We start from the raw sequence: 16,937 nt of genomic DNA, 5'->3' as shown, positions 1-16,937 counted from the left end.
CTGTAGGGCAGGGATGCAATCTTATTCACCTTCACCCCGCCCCCCGCCCCCCCCCCAGGGCCCGCTAGAGTGATGACACAGCACTTTTTTTGGTAGGCAGGATGTCAACTTTATTTTGAAAAAATGTCACCCTTACGGAAGAGTCGCAAAAATGGTACAAAGGATTCACGATTACCCTTTACCTAGATTCCTCAAATGTTTTTTTAATTTATTTATTCTGGAGAGAGGGAGAGCAGGGGAGGGCCAGAGAGAGAGAGAGAGAGAGAGAGAGGGAGAATCCTGAGCAGGCTCCACACTGTCATCGCAGGGCCCGACATGGGGCTCGAAGTCACAAACCCTGAGATCATGACCTGAGGTGAAATCACGAGTCAGACACTTAACTGACTGAGCCACCAGGTGCCCCTCAAATGTTTTTTTTTCTAAGTTTATTTGTATTTATATTGAGAAAGATACAGAGAGCAAGCGAGGGAGGGGCAGAGAGAGAAAGAGACAGAATCCCAGGCAGGCTCTACGCTGTCAGCGTGGAGACCCACGCGGGGCTCAAACCCACAAACCATGAGATCATGACTTGCGCCAAAATCAAGAGTTGGACGCTTAACCAACTGAGCCACCCAGGCGCCCCTAGATTCTTCAAATGTTAACAGTCCACCACATTTGCTTTATTTTCCTCTGTCTCATTTACATATAAATGCAAATATATATATATTTTTTCTCGACCAGTTTGAGAGTGAGTCGCAGACATGATGTTCTGTTACCTCTAAATACTTTGGAATACATGTCCTGAAAATAAAAGGTCATTCTCTTATATAACCACAGCACAGCACAGTTAATCAAGATCAGGCAGTTAGCATCGATACAATATTATCTACCTGAATTTCATGTCCCACTAATGTCCTTTCTAATAAAAGGAGAAAAAAAAAACCATTCCATTCCCAAATCGAATCCAGAGTAAAGCGTTGTATTTAGCTGTGTTTCTTCCCCTTTAATCTGGAAGGGCTCCTCGGCCTTTGTTTCATGACATTGACATTTTTGGAGTTCGAAACGTAGAATGTCCCTTAATTTGGGATTCTTTGAGTTTTCCTCATGGTTAATTCAGGTTATGCCTTGTTGGCAATACTACGAAAGTGTGCTGTATCCTTCCTAGCATCTGGACGCAAATTATGTCACCACATCGACTGAGAACTGTTGCTTTGTCTGGCTCTCCTGCTACCTCATGAACTCTCAGGTTAAGTCTTGGATCTTTTATTTTATTTTTAAAAATTTTAAATGTGTATTTATTTTTGAGAGAGAGACAGAGACAGAGCATGAGCAGGGCAGGGGCAGAGGGAGAGGGAGACACAGAATCCAAAGCAGGCTCGCGGCTCCGAGCTGTCAGCACAGAGCCTGATGAGGGGCTCAAACTCGTGAACGGTAAGATCATGACCTGACCCAGAGCCTGCTGCTTAACTGACTGAGCCACCCAGGCGCCCCTAGAGGTACATTTAAGGAAGGATGATTAAGGGCTCCTGAGTTTTGGCTCAGGTCACGATCTCATGGTTTGTGAGTTCGAGCCCCTCATTGGGCTCCGCGCTGGCCGTGCAGAGCCTGCCTGAGATTCTCTCTCTCTCTCTCTCTCTGCCCCTTCCCTGCGTGTGCATTCTCTCTCTCTCAAAACAAATACATAAATTTAACAAAAATAAAGGAAGAATGATTAAATTTTTTGTCAGCAGTTAAATTGAGAGCAGTAGCTGTGGACTGAGAGAACCCGGGTTTTTTTTTTTTTTTCTTAAGTGGGAGAAGATCACAGAGGGTCAAAAGTCACAGGATGAAGATAAGGCGGACCCTACTGAGAAGCCTTTCAGTTGATTACTGGGGAGTGTCAAGTACAACAACAGGAAGAAAAAGGCTGCTAAAGAATCAGAAAATTAACCTTGGGCAGAAGCGGTCCCCTTCTGTGGTCCGTGGTTTCTGGAAGGTTCCTAAGAATCCTGTCTAGTGTCCCAGTGGGATGGTCATCCACTAGTCAGGATAAAGTGATGTGTAGCTTTTGAGTTGAGAAACATGAACTTTATTGCCATGTCAGTTGCTAAGAGTGCTTGATAAGGTCTTTTCCACTGAGGCTCCCGGGCAGTTTTCAGAAAACCAGACTTTCAGGTTTGAGATCTTGCAGAGGTGGGGCAGGGGGGTGTTTTGAAAACGCAGCTTGGACCTGCCGGTGATAAAGCTGGAGGTATGTGAGTCCTTTGGGGTAATTAGTCACATCAGCTTGTAATCGGCTAGAGCGGAGGATTGGAAGTTCTTTTGAAACGCAGGGGTCAACCCCTTATTAACTCTCTAGGAAATAACTTGTGGATCTTAGAGGGGACCCACCTCGTTGCCATCAAGGGAAATGGCAATACAGGCATACTTCGGAAATTTTGCAGGTTTGGTTCCAGACCACCGCAACAAAGTGAATTTCTCAATAAAGTGAGTCAAATGAAATTTTTTTCTTTTTGGTTTCCCAATGCGTATAAAAGCTCATTTGCTACTGTAGTCTATTGGGGCGCGTGGGTGGCTCAGTCGGTTGAGCACCGACTTCGGCTCAGGTCATGATCTCACGGTTCGTGGGGTCAAGCCCTGCTTTGGGCTCTGTCCTGACAGCTCAGAGCCCGGAGCCTGCTTTGGACTCTGTGTCTCCCTCTCTCTCTGCCCTTCCCCTGCTCGTGCTCTCTCTCTCTCTCTTTCAAAAATAAACATTAAAAAAATTATACTGTAGTCTATTAACTGTGCAATAGCATTGTGTCTAAAAAAATGTACATCATGGGGTCAAGCCCGCATCAGGCTCGGCGCCTGGAGCCTGCTTCAGATTCTGTGTCTCCCTCTCTCTCTGTTCCTCCCCCATTCGCACTCTGTCCCTCTCTCAAAAATGAAGAATAAAATTTTTTTAAATGTACATGCCTTAATTTAAAAGTGCTTTATTGCTGAGGTCCCAGTAGTTCATTTTTGCTTTTGTTTCTCTTGCCTCCGGAGATGTGTTGAGTAAGAAGTTGCTGCGGCCAAGATCAAAGAGGTTGTTGCCTGTTTTCTCCTCGAGGATTTTGATGGCTTCCTGTCTTACATTGAGGTCTTTCATCCATTTTGAGTTTATTTTTGGGTATGGTGTAAGAAAGTGGCCCAGGTTCATTCTTCTGTATGTCGCCGTCCAGTTTTCCCAGCACCACTTGCTGAAGAGACTGTCTTGATTCCATTGGATATTCTGTCCTGCTTTGTCAAAGATTAGTTGGCCATACGTGTGTGGGTCCATTTCTGGGTTCTCTATTCTGTTCCATTGATCTGAGTGTCTGTTCTTGTGTCAGTACCATACTGTCTTGATGATTACAGCTTTGTAGTATAGCTTGAAGTCTGGGATGGTGATGCCTCCTGCTTTGGTTCTCTTTTTCAAGATCGCTTTGGCTATTCGGGGTCTTTTCTGGTTCCATACAAATTTTAGGATTATTTGTTCTGGCTCTGTGAAGAATGCTGGTGTTACTTTGATAGGGATTGCGTTGAATATGTAGATTGCTTTGGGTAGTATTGACATTTTAACAATATTTGTTCTTCGTATCCAGGAGCATGGAAACTTTTTCCACTTTTTTTGTGTCTTCTTCAATTTCTTTCATAAGCTTTCTATAGTTTTCAGTGTATAGATTTTTCACCTCTTTGGTTAGATTTATTCCTAGGTATTTTATGGTTTTTGGTGCAATTGTAAATGGGATCGATTCCTTGATTTCTCTTTCTGTCGCTTCATTGTTGGTGTATAGGAATGCAACCGATTTCTGTGCGTTGATTTTATATCCTGCAACTTTGCTGAATTCATGAATCAATTCTAGCAGTTTTTTGGTGGAGTCTTTTGGGTTTTCCATATAGAGTATCATGTCATCTGTGAAGAGTGAAAGTTTGACCTCCTCCTGGCTGATGTGGATGCCTTTTATTTCTTTGTGTTGTCTGATTGCTGAGGCTAAGACTTCCAATACTATATTGAATAACAGTGGTGAGAGTGGACATCCCTGTCTTGTTCCTGACCTTAGGGGGAAAGCTCTCAGTTTTTCCCCATTAAGGATGATATTAGCATTGGGTCGTTCATATATGGGTTTTATGATCCCGAGGTATGCTCCTTCTATGCCTACTTTCTTGAGGGTTTTTATCAAGAAAGGATGCTGTATTTTGTCAAATGCTTTCTCTGCATCTATTGAGAGGATCATATGGTTCTTGTCCTTTCTTTTATTGATGTGATGAATCACATTAATTGTTTTGCAGATATTGAACCAGCCCTGCGTCCCAGGTATAAATCCTGCTTGGTCATGGTGAATAATTTTTTTAATGTATTGTTGGAGCCAGTTGGCTAATATCTTGTTGAGGATTTTTGCATCCATGTTCATTAGGGAAATTGGTCTATAGTTCTCCTTTTTAGTGGGGTCTCTGTCTGGTTTTGGAATCAAGGTAATGCTGGCTTCATAGAAAGAGTTTGGAAGTTTTCCTTCCATTTTTATTTTTTGGAACAGCTTCAAAAGAATAGTTGTTAACTCTTTCTTAAATGTTTGGTAGAATTCCCCTGGAAAGCCATCTGGCCCTGGACTCTTGTTTTTTGGCAGATTTTTGATTACTAATTCGATTTCTTTACTGGTTATGGGTCTGTTCAAGTTTTCTCTTTCTTCCTGTTTCAGTTTTGTAGTGTATATGTTTCTAGGCATTTGTCCATTTCTTCCAGATTGCCCATTTTATTGGCATATAATTGCTCATAATATTCTCTTAGTATTGTTTTTATTTCTGCTGCGTTGGTTGTGATCTCTCCTCTTTCATTCTTGATTTTATTTATCTGGGTCCTTTCCTTTTTTTTTTTTTTGATCAAACTGGATAGTGGTTTATCAATTTTGTTAATTCTTTCAAAGAACCAGCTTTTGGTTTCATTAATGTGTTCTACTGTGTTTTTTTGTTGTTGTTGTTGTTGTTCCTCATCAAAATAAAAAGCTTCTGCACAGTGAAGGAAACAATCAGCAAAACTAAAAGGCAACTGACGGAATGGGAGAAGATATTTGCAAAGGACATATCAGATAAAGGGTTAGTATCCAAAATCTATAAAGAACTTATCAAACTCAACATGCAAAAAACAAATAATCCAGTGAAGAAATGGGCAAAAGACATGAATAGTCACTTCTCCAAAGAAGACATCCAGATGGCCGACACATGAAAAAATGCTCAACGTCACTCATCATCAGGGAAAAAGAAATCAAAACCACATCGAGATATCACCTCCCACCTGTCAGAATGGCTCACATGACCAACTCAGGCAACAACGGATGTGGGCGAGGATGGAGAGAAAGAGGATCTCTTTTGCATTATTGGTGGGAATGCAAGCTGGTGCAGCCATGCTGGAAAACAGTATGGAGGTTCCTCAAAAAACTAAAAATAGAACTATCCTACGACCCAGCAATTGCACTACTAGGCATTTATCCAAGGGATACAGGGATGCTGTTTCAAAGGGACACATGCACCCCCATGTTTATAGTTATAGGATAAAGAAGATGTGGTAGAAAACAGAAGAGACTCATAAATATGGAGAATAAACTGAGGGTTGCTGGAAGGGTTGTGGGAGGGGGGATGGGCTAAATGGGTAAGGGGCACTAAGGAATCTACTCCCGAAATCAGTGTTGCACTATATGCTAACTAATTTGGATGTAAACTAAAAAAAATAAAAAATAAAAAAGTGCTTTATTTCTAACAAATGCTAATTATCATCTGAGCTTTCAGTGAGTCATAATCACTGATTCCAGATGACTATAATAAGAATGAACGAATTTGATATAGTATGAGAATTACCAAAATGGGACACAGAGACATGCAGTGAGCAAATGCTGTTGGAAAAATAGCGCTGATAGACTTGCACGATGAGGGGGTTGCCACTGACCTTCAATTTGTAAAACACTCAGTGAAACAAGGTATGCTCTTTGTTAGGCCATGGACATTCAAGGGGTTTCTGAGAGCTTTGACAATTTGGGCTTTCCAATTCCATTACTTGTCTGCACTGTTCCTGAATTTATGGATAGGCACAGTGCCATTCTAGAAAATAAGAACAAAAATTATGTTTGGGGCTCCTGGGTCGCTCCGTCGGTGAAGCGACCGACTCTTGACATCGGCTCAGGTCGTGATCTCCAGGCTGTGACATCAAGCCCCAAGTTGGGCTCCAAGCTGAGCATGGTACCGGCTTAAGATTCTCTCTTTCTCCTTCTCCCTCTGCCTCTCTCCCCTGCTCTCTCTCTCTCTCAACAAATAAACAAACCAAATAAATAAATAAATAAAATTAAAGAACAATTATGCTCAGTGACTAGTGTTTTGCATCTATTTCTTACTGAGAAACTGTCCAGGGGCGCCTGGGTGGCTCAGTTGGTTTCGCGTCCAACGTCAGCTCAGGTCATGATCTCACAGTCTGTGGGTTCGAGCCCTGTGTCGGGCTCTGTGCTGACGGCTCAGAGCCTGGAGCCTGCTTCGGATTCTGTGTCTCCCTCGCTCTCTGCCCCTCCCCCATTCTCAAAAATAAACACTAAATTTTTTTTTAAATAAATAAAGAGAAACTATCCAGGCATCTAAAGATTACTTATCAATTAACTTAATCATTTTTCAAACCGATGGTTACCAGAAGAGAGGGGGGTGGGGGGATGGGGGAAATAGGTGATGGCGATTAAGGAGGGCACGTGTTGTGATGAGCACCGAGCATTGTATGGAAGTGATGAATCACTGAAGTCTGCTAGCATTACACTGAGACTAGTATTACACTGTATGTTAACTACGTAGAATTTAAATAAAACACTTGGGAACAAAAACCCTCATCATTTACCTAAAGTCTTAAAGTCAAGATCCAGAAATTTCAATTAGCTAACATGTTACATCTTACAAATCTGTGCTTTGTAGGAATTTAATTCGTTCATAAAATTGAACTCTTTTTTTTTAATTTTTTTTAAATGTTTATTTATTTTTGAGATAGAGAGAGACAGAGCATGAACGGGGGAGGGTCAGAGAGAGGGAGACACAGAATCTGAAACAGGCTCCAGGCTCTGAGCTGTCAGCACAGTGCCCGATGTGGGGCTTGAACTCACGGACCGTGAGATCATGAACTGAGCTGAAGTCGGCCGCTTAACCAACTGAGCCACCCAGGTGCCCCAAAATTGAACTCTTTAAAAAGACACTATCATTTCATTGTGTTCATGTATACAGTTCACCCTTGAGTAACATGGATTTGAATCGTGTGGGTCCACTTCTACGTGGATTTTTTTTTGATAAACACAGTACTGCAAATGTATTTTCTCTTCCTTATGATTTTTTAATAACATTTTCTTTTCTCTAGCTTTAAGAATATAGTGTGTGATACATAGAACATACAAAAGATGTGTTAATTGTTCATTATCGGTAAAGGTTCTGGTCAACAGCAGGCTATTAGTAGTTAAGTTTTGGGGGAGTCAAAAGTTATATGGAGATTTTGGTGCTGGAGGGGGGGTCGGTGTCCCGGCCCCTGCATTGTTCAAGGTTCAACTGTACACACACACACACACACACACACACGAAGTTATGGAAGCAATGGTAACTCACTTAACTCATAAAACCGGTATAGGAATTTGTTTTGTTTTATTATTTTTAATTTTTTTTAGAGAGATCGGGGCAAAGGGAAAGAAAGAAGGAATCTTTCTTTTTAAATGTTTATTTATTTTTGAGAGAAAGAGAGAGAGAGAGCCTGCATATGTGCTCGGGGGAGGGGCAGAGAGAGAGGGAGACAGAGGATCTGAGGTGGGCTCTGTGCTGACAGCAGAGAGCCTGATGTGGGACTTGATCTCATGAACCATGAGATCATGACCTGAGCTGAAGTCAAGAGTCATTTGCTCAACTGACTGAGCCACTCAGGCACCCCATGTATAGGAATTTTAGAAGGTTAAAATTTTTAACCCCTGGTTTTGTCCAACCAAAAATACTGTGCTGACATTAAAAAAATTTTTTTATTTTTGAGAAAGAGAGACAGAGAGAGAGGGAGGGAGAGAGAGAACGTGAGCAGAGAAGGGGTAGAAAGAGAGGGAGACAGAGAATCCAAAGCAGGCTCTGTGCGGTCAACACAAAGCCCAACATGGGATTCGAACCCATGAACCGTGAGATCATGACCTGAGTCAAAGTCAGATGCTCAACTGACTGAGTCACCCAGGTGCCCCTGTGCCGACGTTTTTAAGTGGTAAACTAATTTTTAAAGACTCTTGGGGCGCCTGGGTGGCTCAGTCGGTTAAGCGTCCGACTTCAGCTCAGGTCACGATCTCGCAGTCTGTGGGTTTGAGCCCCGCGTCGGGCTCTGGGCTAATGGCTCAGAGCCTGGAGCCTGTTTCCGATTCTGTGTCTCCCTCTCTCTCTGCCCCTCCCCCATTCATGCTCTGTCTCTCTCTCTCTCAAAAATAAATAAACGTTAAAAAAAAATTAAAAAAAAATACTCTTGATCCCATCAAAAGCTCTTTATCCTGGGGTTAAGTTCTTTTCTTCTTTCCTCACAACTAGAGTAACGGAGGCTATTAGGACACTTTTCAGTGTCCACAAAAAGAGACATCATTGAGTAACATTTTCTTTTCTTCTTTTAGACTTTGACAGTTTGTCTGGGCTGGATATTCCTAGAGTGTACACATAACGACGGGATGGTTTTTTGATCAGTTAATCTTTAAAGTTTCCCCAGTGTGTAAGAGAGAGGGAGAGAAACCAAAAAATTAGCAGGGAGCCAGCTTCAGACAAATACGAAATTATCGTTGTAAAAGGCTAATTACGTTCCTCCCTTTTTTATTTTTATTTTATTTTTTTTTAAATTTTTTTTAACGTTTATTTATTTTTGAGACAGAGAGAGACAGAACATGAATGGGGGAGGGTCAGAGAAAGGGAGACACAGAATCTGAAACAGGCTCCAGGCTCTGAGCCGTTAGCACAGAGCCCGACGCGGGGCTCGAACCCACGGACAGTGAGATCGTGACCTGAGCCGAAGTCGGACGCTTAACCGACCGAGCCACTCAGGCGCCCCTGTTCCTCCCTTTAAAAAAAAAAAAAATGTTTAAGTCTATTTATCTTGTGAGAAAGAGAGAGAGAGCATACATGCCTGCAAGGGGAAGGGCAGAGAGAGGGGAGACAGAGAATCCCAAGCAGGCTTTGTGCACTGTCAGCACAGAGCCCGATGCGGGCTCGAACCCAGAGACTGTGAGATCATGACCCGAGCCGAAATCAGGAGTCGGATGCTTAACCAACTGAGCCACTCAGACGCCCCTAATTATGTTCCTTCGTGAAGGAGAAGGAAGAAGGTATAGATACAAAAAACCCATTTTGACAAATATAAGAGAGAGAAAGAGATAGAGATAGATATTGGGATTACAGCTGGTTCAGACAATAACAGGCCACTGACAATTTTACCGATCTAAATAATTGTAAAGATTTGTATTTTTTATATTTATGTAATCTCTACACCCAACGTGGGGCTTGAACCCACGACCCCGAGATCAAGAGTCACGTGCTCCTCCAACTGAGCTGGTCAGGGGCCCCACCCATCTAAGTAATTTTAAAGCTCTTTCAAGTTAATCCTTGAAATCTGGAAATGAAGCTAACATAGTCTCCTATGTTAAACATAAACAGAATTTCTTAGACAGGAGCAATCTCCTTGTGAGGGTTTCTTCCCTCTGTGTTCTAAGGTGCCCCTTAAGTCAACAATCTTGTTCATGTCAAAAATTCCCCAATGTGGCCATGGTAATTTGAAATTGACCTTGGAGAAATCATGCCAGGTACAGAACATACTTGGAAAATATGAAGGAGGCAGGGGGTAGAGATGCAGTTCTGGATCCAGAAGACCCCATGAGAACTTGTCTCTACAGCCTGACTGAAGGTCCACCATTATCCATCAGAGGCTGCAGAAAACCTCCTGATTCTGGGCCAGTGTAGCAAAGTTCTTAGGGACACAAAGATATAACCGAAGGAGTCCTTTCAAGGTTTTAACAGCTTTGTTGATGTAGAATAGACATGCAATAAACCGACATGCATAACAAGTATAACTTGGTTAGTTCTGACATATGTCCGCACACCCGAGACCATTACCGCCGTCAAGATAATGAACGCATCCGTCACTCCCAAAAGTTTCCTCCTGCCCCTTTATGAAAGCTCTCTCCCAGCCCTCCACGCTATCTCCCAGGCAACCACGCTGCTTTTCATTTTCTAGATTTGTACGTACATGGAATTATACAGTATGTGTTCTGTTTTGTCGGGCTCCTTTGACGCGGCATAATTATTTTGAGATTCATCTCTCTTGCTGTGTCTAGTTCATTCCTTTTTCTTTCTTTCTTTCTTTCTTAAAAATTTTTTTTTTTTACATTTATTATTTTTGAGAGACAGAGAACTAGTCGGGGAGGGATAGAGAGAGAGGGAGACGCAGAATCCGAAGCAGGCTCCAGGCTCTGAGCCGTCAGCACAGAGCCTAACGCGGGGCTCGAACTCACAAACCGTGAGATCATGACCTCAACCGAAGTCAGACGCTTAACTGAGCCACCCAGGCGCCCCATTCCTTTTTCTTTCTAGGAGGTAGGCCACTGCATGTAAATACCACTTGTCTATCCATCCATGTGTTGATGGACACGACTTGTTTCCAGTTTTGGCTATCACAACCAAAGCTGCTATGGACATTTATGTATGAGTCTTTACAATTTTTTAATGCTTATTTATTTTTGAAAGAGAGAGAGAGAGAGAGAGAGATACAGAGCATGAGCAGGGGAGGGGCAGAGAGAGAGGGAGACACAGACTCCGAAGCAGGCTCCAGGCTCTGGGCTGTCAGCCCCGACGTGGGGCTCGAACTCACGAGCTGTGAGATCATGACCTGAGCCGAAGTCAGACGCTCAACCGACTGAGCCACACAGGCGCCCCTTTACTTTATTTTGAGTAGGTTTCAGGGCGCCTGCGTGGCTCAGTCGGTTAAGCATCCGACTCTTGGTTTCAGCTCAGGACATGATCTCATTGTTTCATGGATTCAAGCCCCACATCAGGCTCTGGGCTGACAATGTGGAGCCTGCTTGGGATTCTCTCTCTCTCCCTCTCTCTCTGCTCCTCCCCCACTCGTGTTGTCTCTCTCTCTCTCAAAATAAATACGTAAACTAAAAAAATGTTTGAAGTAGGCTTCATGCCCAGTGTGGAGCCCAAAGAGGGGCTTGAACTCATGACCTGAAGTGTTATCGAGAGTCAGATACTTAACCGACGAAGCCACCCAGCCACCCCGAGATTGCTCATTAAAAAAAAAAAAAAAAAGGTTATTTTCTTGTTGTTATGTTGTGAGGGTTCTTTGGTTTTAATTTAAAAATATGTTTTTAAAATTTTTTTGAAAGAGAGAGAGCAAACAGGAGAGGGGCAGAGGGAAAGGGAGGAAAGGAATCTCAAGCAGCTTCCACGCTCAGCAAGGATCCCGATATGGGGCTCAATCTCAGGACAGTGAGATCATGACCTGAGCGGAAATTAAGAGTTGGTTTCTTAACAGACTGAGCCACCCAGGAGCCCCAAGCGGTGAGGGTTCTTGACATATTTTGGATACCAGTCCTTTATCAGATAAATGATTTGCAAATCTTTTCTCCCAGTCTGTGACTTCTCCTTTCAGCCCTAACACTGTCTTTCAAAAAGTAGCAGTTTTTAATTTTACTGAAGTCCAATTTACCAATATGTAAATAATTTCTTTTATGGAAAGTGCTCTTGATGGGCATTATCAAAGAAATCTTTGCCTAACCAAGTTCCTAAAAGTTTCCTGTGTTTTGTCTAGTAGCTTTATACTCTTAGGGTTTTTTTTAATAAACTTTTTTTTAATGTTTATTTTTGAAGGAGAGAGGGACAGAGCGTGAGTGGGGCAGGGGCAGAGAGAGAGGGAGACGCAGAATCCGAAGCAGGCTCCAGGCTCTGAGCGGTCAGCACAGAGTCCGACGCGGGGCTCGAACTCACGGACCGCGAGGTCATGACCTGAGCTGAAGTCGGACGCTTAACCGACTGAGCCACCCAGGTGCCCCTAACATTTCAATTTCTGATTGTTCCTTGCTAGTATATAAAATACAGTAAAAAATAAAATACAATTTTTTTTTATTTTAGAGAAAGAGAGTGAGTGCAGGGGAGAGGGGCAGAGGGAGAGAGAGAGAGAGAGAGAGAGAGAATCCCAAGAGAGAGAATCAAGAGTTGGACACTCAACCGACTGAGCCACCGAGGTGCCCCAAATACAATAGTTTTTAATAAATTGACCTTTTATCCTGCAGCCTTGCTAGACTTATGAGTTCTGGTAGCTTTTTTGGGTAGATTCTGTCTGATTTTCTACATAGATAATCATGTCATCTGAAAATAAAAAGAGTTATATTTCTTCCTTTCGAATCAGGATGCCTTTCATTTCTTTTTCTTGCTTTATTGGACTGGCTAGAAATGCTAGCACAATATTGAAGAGAAGTAGTGACATTCTTGTCTTATTCCTGATCTTAGGGAGGAAGCGTTAAATCTTTCACCATTAAATACGATGTTAGCTGTTGGTTTTTCATAGATGTCCTTTATCAGGTTCAGGAAGGTCCCTTCTATTTTTAGTTTGCCAAGCATTATTATCAGGAATGGATATTGGATTCTGTCAAGTGCTTTTTATGTATCTTTGAGATACGATGAATTATACTGACTGTTTTTTGAAGGTTAAATCAACCTTGCATTTCTGGGATAAATCTCACTCGGTCGTTGTTATGGACCGAACGTTTATGTGCGCCCCTCATGATGGGGTTCATGCCCTTGTAAGAGGAAGAGATCTCTCTCTCTCCGTGAGTATGCACCAAGGAAAGGCCACGTGAGCACACAGTGAGAAGGCAGCTGTCCACAAACCAGGAAGTGGGCCCTCACCAGACAGGAGTCTGATGGCACCTTGATCTTGGACTTCCCAGCTTCCAGACTGTGAGAAATAAATTTCTGTTGCTTTAGCTAGCGAGTCTAGAGTTTTTTGTTATAGCAGCCCCAAGCTAAGACAGTCTTGGTGTATTTATCTTTTTGATATATTACCGGGATTCAATTTGTTCAGGTTCTAAGAATTTTTGCAACTACTTTTATGAAGGACATTGGCCTGTAGTTTTCTTATTACGTCTGTGTGGTTTTGGTATCAGGGTAATGCTGGCCTCATAGAATGAGCTGAGAACTGTCCTCTGTTCAATTTTTGGGAAGAGTTTGTGTAGAATTGGCCTTATTTGCTCCTTAAATGTCAGTGAAGTCATTTGGGCCTGGAGTTTTCTAGCTTTTTTTTTTTTTTTTTGAGAGAGAGAGAGGGTGGAAGGGAGCAAGAGAATCCCACGAGGGACAGGGAGAGAGAGAGAGAGAGAGAGAGAGAGAGAGAGAGGCAGGCTGGGCTCACCTGAAGCAGGGCTCAAGGTCACTGGATGTGAGACTTGAACTCACGAACCCGTGAGATCATGACCTGAGCCAAAATCAGATGCTTAATAACTGAGCCACCCAGGCGGCCTTCATAAGAAAGCTTTTAATGCTGATGTATTTAATAATAAAAAGCTTTTTGGGTTATTTTTTTTCTTGAATGTACTCTGGTAGTTTGTGTCTTTGAGGGGTTGTGTCCATTTCTTCTTTGTTGTTGAATTTACTGGCAAAAGGTTGTTAATAATACTCCCTTATTGGGGCGCCTGGGTGGCTCCTTGGGTTAAGCGTCCGACTTCGGCTCAGGTCACGATCTCACGGTTTGTGGGTTCGAGCCCCGCGTCGGGCTCTGGGCTGACAGCTCGGAGCCTGGAGCCCGCTTCGGATTCTGTGTCTCCCTCTCTCTCTCTCTCTGCCCCTCCCCCACTCATGCCTTGTCTCTCTCTCTGTCTCTCGAAAATAAATAAATGTAAAAATAAATGATATTCCCTTATTATCCTTTTAATATCCATAGAACCTGCAGCAATGGTATTTCTCATTCCTAACATTGGTAATTGGCCTTTTCTCTTTTTTTCCTGATCAGTCTCACTAGAGATTTGTCAATTTTATTTTATCTTCTCAAAATCCAGCTTTTGGTTTCAATGATTTCCTTTCGTCTTTCACTGATTTCAGCTCTGCCCTTTATTATTTCCTTTCTTCCCCTTACTTTGGGTCTCATTTCCTCTTCTTTTGAGTTTTGTTAAGATGAAAGCTACAGTCACTGACTTGAGACCCTTCTTTTCTGATCCAGGCACTTAGCGCCGTAGAATTTCCCCAAGGTACCGCTTTAGTGCCATCCCACAAATTATACGTTGCCTTTTCTTTCTCGTTCAGTTCAAAATAGTTTTTAATTTCCTGAGTTCCCTGACTCGTGTGGTACTTAGAAGTTTGTTCAGTTCCCGATGTTTGGATTTTCCAGAGGTGTTTCCGTTACCGATTTCTAATTTCATTCCAGTGCGGTCAGAGAACATACTTTGACTTGAATCTTTTCAAGTTTCGTAAGACTTGTTTAATGGCCCATCTTGGTAAACGTTCCATTTGCATTTGACAAGGATGTGTATTCTGCTGTTGTGGTGTGGCGTGGTGAATGTCCATTCAATCTGGACGGTTGATGGTTTTGCTGAGATCTTCTACAGTCTTACTGATTTTCTCCGTACTTGTTCTCTTTATTATAGACATAAACTATAATTGTTGGTTTGTGCATTTTTTCCTTGCAGTTCCATCGTTTTCTCCTTAATGTATTTTGAAGCTATGTTATTAGATGCATAGACACCTGGGACTTTTATGCTCTCTTGATGAACTTGCCCTTGTATGGTATTAATATAGCCACAGATTTTTTTTTTTTTTTTTTTTTTTGGTTAGTGTCAGCATGGAATCTTTTTCTTAGTTTTAACCTATCTGTGTCTTTCTACTTAAACATGGGTTTCTTTTTTTAATTTATTTTTTAAAAATGTTTATTTATTCTTGAGAGAGACAGAGAGACAGGGCATGAGTGGGGGAGAAGCAGAGAGGGAGGGAGACACAGAATGTGAAGCAGGCTCCAGGGTCCGAGCTGTCAGCGCAGAGCCCGATGCGGGGCTCGAACTCACTAACTGAGCCGAAACGATGAGTCAGACGCTTAACCAACTGAGCCACCCTGGCGCTCCAAAAGCGGTTTCTTATAGGCCGCATAGAGTTGTGTTCTTTAATCCCCAAGCTCTGCTCGGGTGCCTGGGATCTTCAAGAACTCTCTAACCCTCCAAGCTGCCCACTTTTGTAGAAGGTTCTGATGGTTAGAGCACCAGTCCTTCTGAGGAGCCCCACCTGCCTTCTATCATCTTCCCACCGGGGTGGCACTCAGAGAGTTATTTCCACGTCCCTAGAACAGTTCTGTGGACGACAGGGACATCCAAACCCATGGCAACTACTCAGGCAGGTGCCAGATCCAGCCACAGGGGATCAATCAGGCCCATGGAAGGTTACCCAAGGCTACCTGAGAAGGACCAGAGGCCACCTTGGAAAAAGTAGGGGGGTGGGCAGGACGTACAAAACTAATTTCTACAGGGGAGGGTCTGATTGATAGGAAAAAAAAAACCCACTTGTTTTCCATTTCCAGAAAGCTTTTCGACTAGGAGAGACAGCACAGGAGCAACCCAGAGTGGTCAGCCACAGCCCAGGTGGGCCCTTTGGGAAGGAGGAGTGCTCCTCCGAAAGAGTAAGGAGCACTCCTCTGTGCCCTAGTGTGTTAGTTTCCTATGTCTGCTGTCACAACTTACCACACATTTGGTGCCTTAAAGCAACACAGATTTATTCTCATAGTCCTGTTGGTCAGAAGTCTAAGGTCATGGCATAGGCAGGGCTAGGTTCCTTCTGGAGACCTTAGGAGAGACTTCCTTTCCTTTCTCAGTTTCTAGAGGCCACCTGCGTTCCTTGGCTCGTGGCCTTTTTAATTTTTTTTTAATGTTTATTTTTGAGACAGAGAGAGACACAGCATGAGCGGAGGAGGGGAGAGAGAGAGAGGGAGACACAGAATCCGAAGCAGGCTCCAGGCTCCGAGCTGTCAGCACAGAGCCCGAGGCAGGGCTTGAACTCATGAGCTGTGAGACCGTGACCAGAGCCGAAGTCGGACACCCAACCGACTGAGCCACCCAGGCGCCCCTCTTTTTGTCTTTTAAAGTTAAAAAAATGTTTATTTATATGAGAGAGAGAGAGAGAGAGAGATTGCAAGTGGGAGAGCAGCAGAGATCGAGTCCCAAGCAGGCTCCACGCAGCCAGCTCAGAGCCCAACACGGGGCTCGATCCCACAGACTGTGGCATCGTGACCCAAGCCGAGATCAAGAGTCGCACGCTTAACTGAGCCACCCAGGCGCTCTGGCTCATGGCCTTTCTTAGCATCACTCCGGCCACCTGCAACTCAGGTTGCTTTCTTCAGGGCGAAGCTGAGAAGGAGCGCTTAGAGAAGGGGCTTGGGGCACGTAGAGTCAGGCAAAGTGACCAAGAGTAAGAGTTGTGGAGGCGACCTCACAGGTTCTAGTCCCAATCCTGCTGTATACTCGCTGGGGAACCTCGAATAACTGCTGGAACCATCTGGCCTTTGACATGCATCAAATAGAGCTAAGAGTATCACCTTCATACGGTCGTCAGGAGCCGTAAACATAAGGTAGTGCATGCTTAATCAGCAAACGGCCATAGTTAAGGGCTCAATGAGTATTGCCATTCTTATTATTTGAAGGCTTGGCTGGTCCCACACAAGTGTCCTGGACTGTCCTACCAATGGCTTTGGCCTTGGTTGGCTTCCCTGAAGGGACCCACGTAGCTGTCTTGAGACTGACATTCAGCCTGGTCTCTGCCAATGTACTTCTCAGTCCATCTTTGAGGACACGGGGGGCGGGGGGGGGGGAGATTGCCCAACTGGAAGTGCCTTTCTTTCTTGAAGCTGAGGGGATTCATTCAAGGAGTGTATCATTTCCAAAAACGTCAGCAGTTCTAAGCTTGGAGGTTTTTCATCACGTGAGAAATGA

This window comes from Acinonyx jubatus, chromosome X (genome assembly GCF_027475565.1).
Source record: "Acinonyx jubatus isolate Ajub_Pintada_27869175 chromosome X, VMU_Ajub_asm_v1.0, whole genome shotgun sequence".
Classification (NCBI taxonomy): Eukaryota; Metazoa; Chordata; class Mammalia; order Carnivora; family Felidae; genus Acinonyx; species Acinonyx jubatus.
This window is presented reverse-complemented; position numbering follows the sequence as displayed.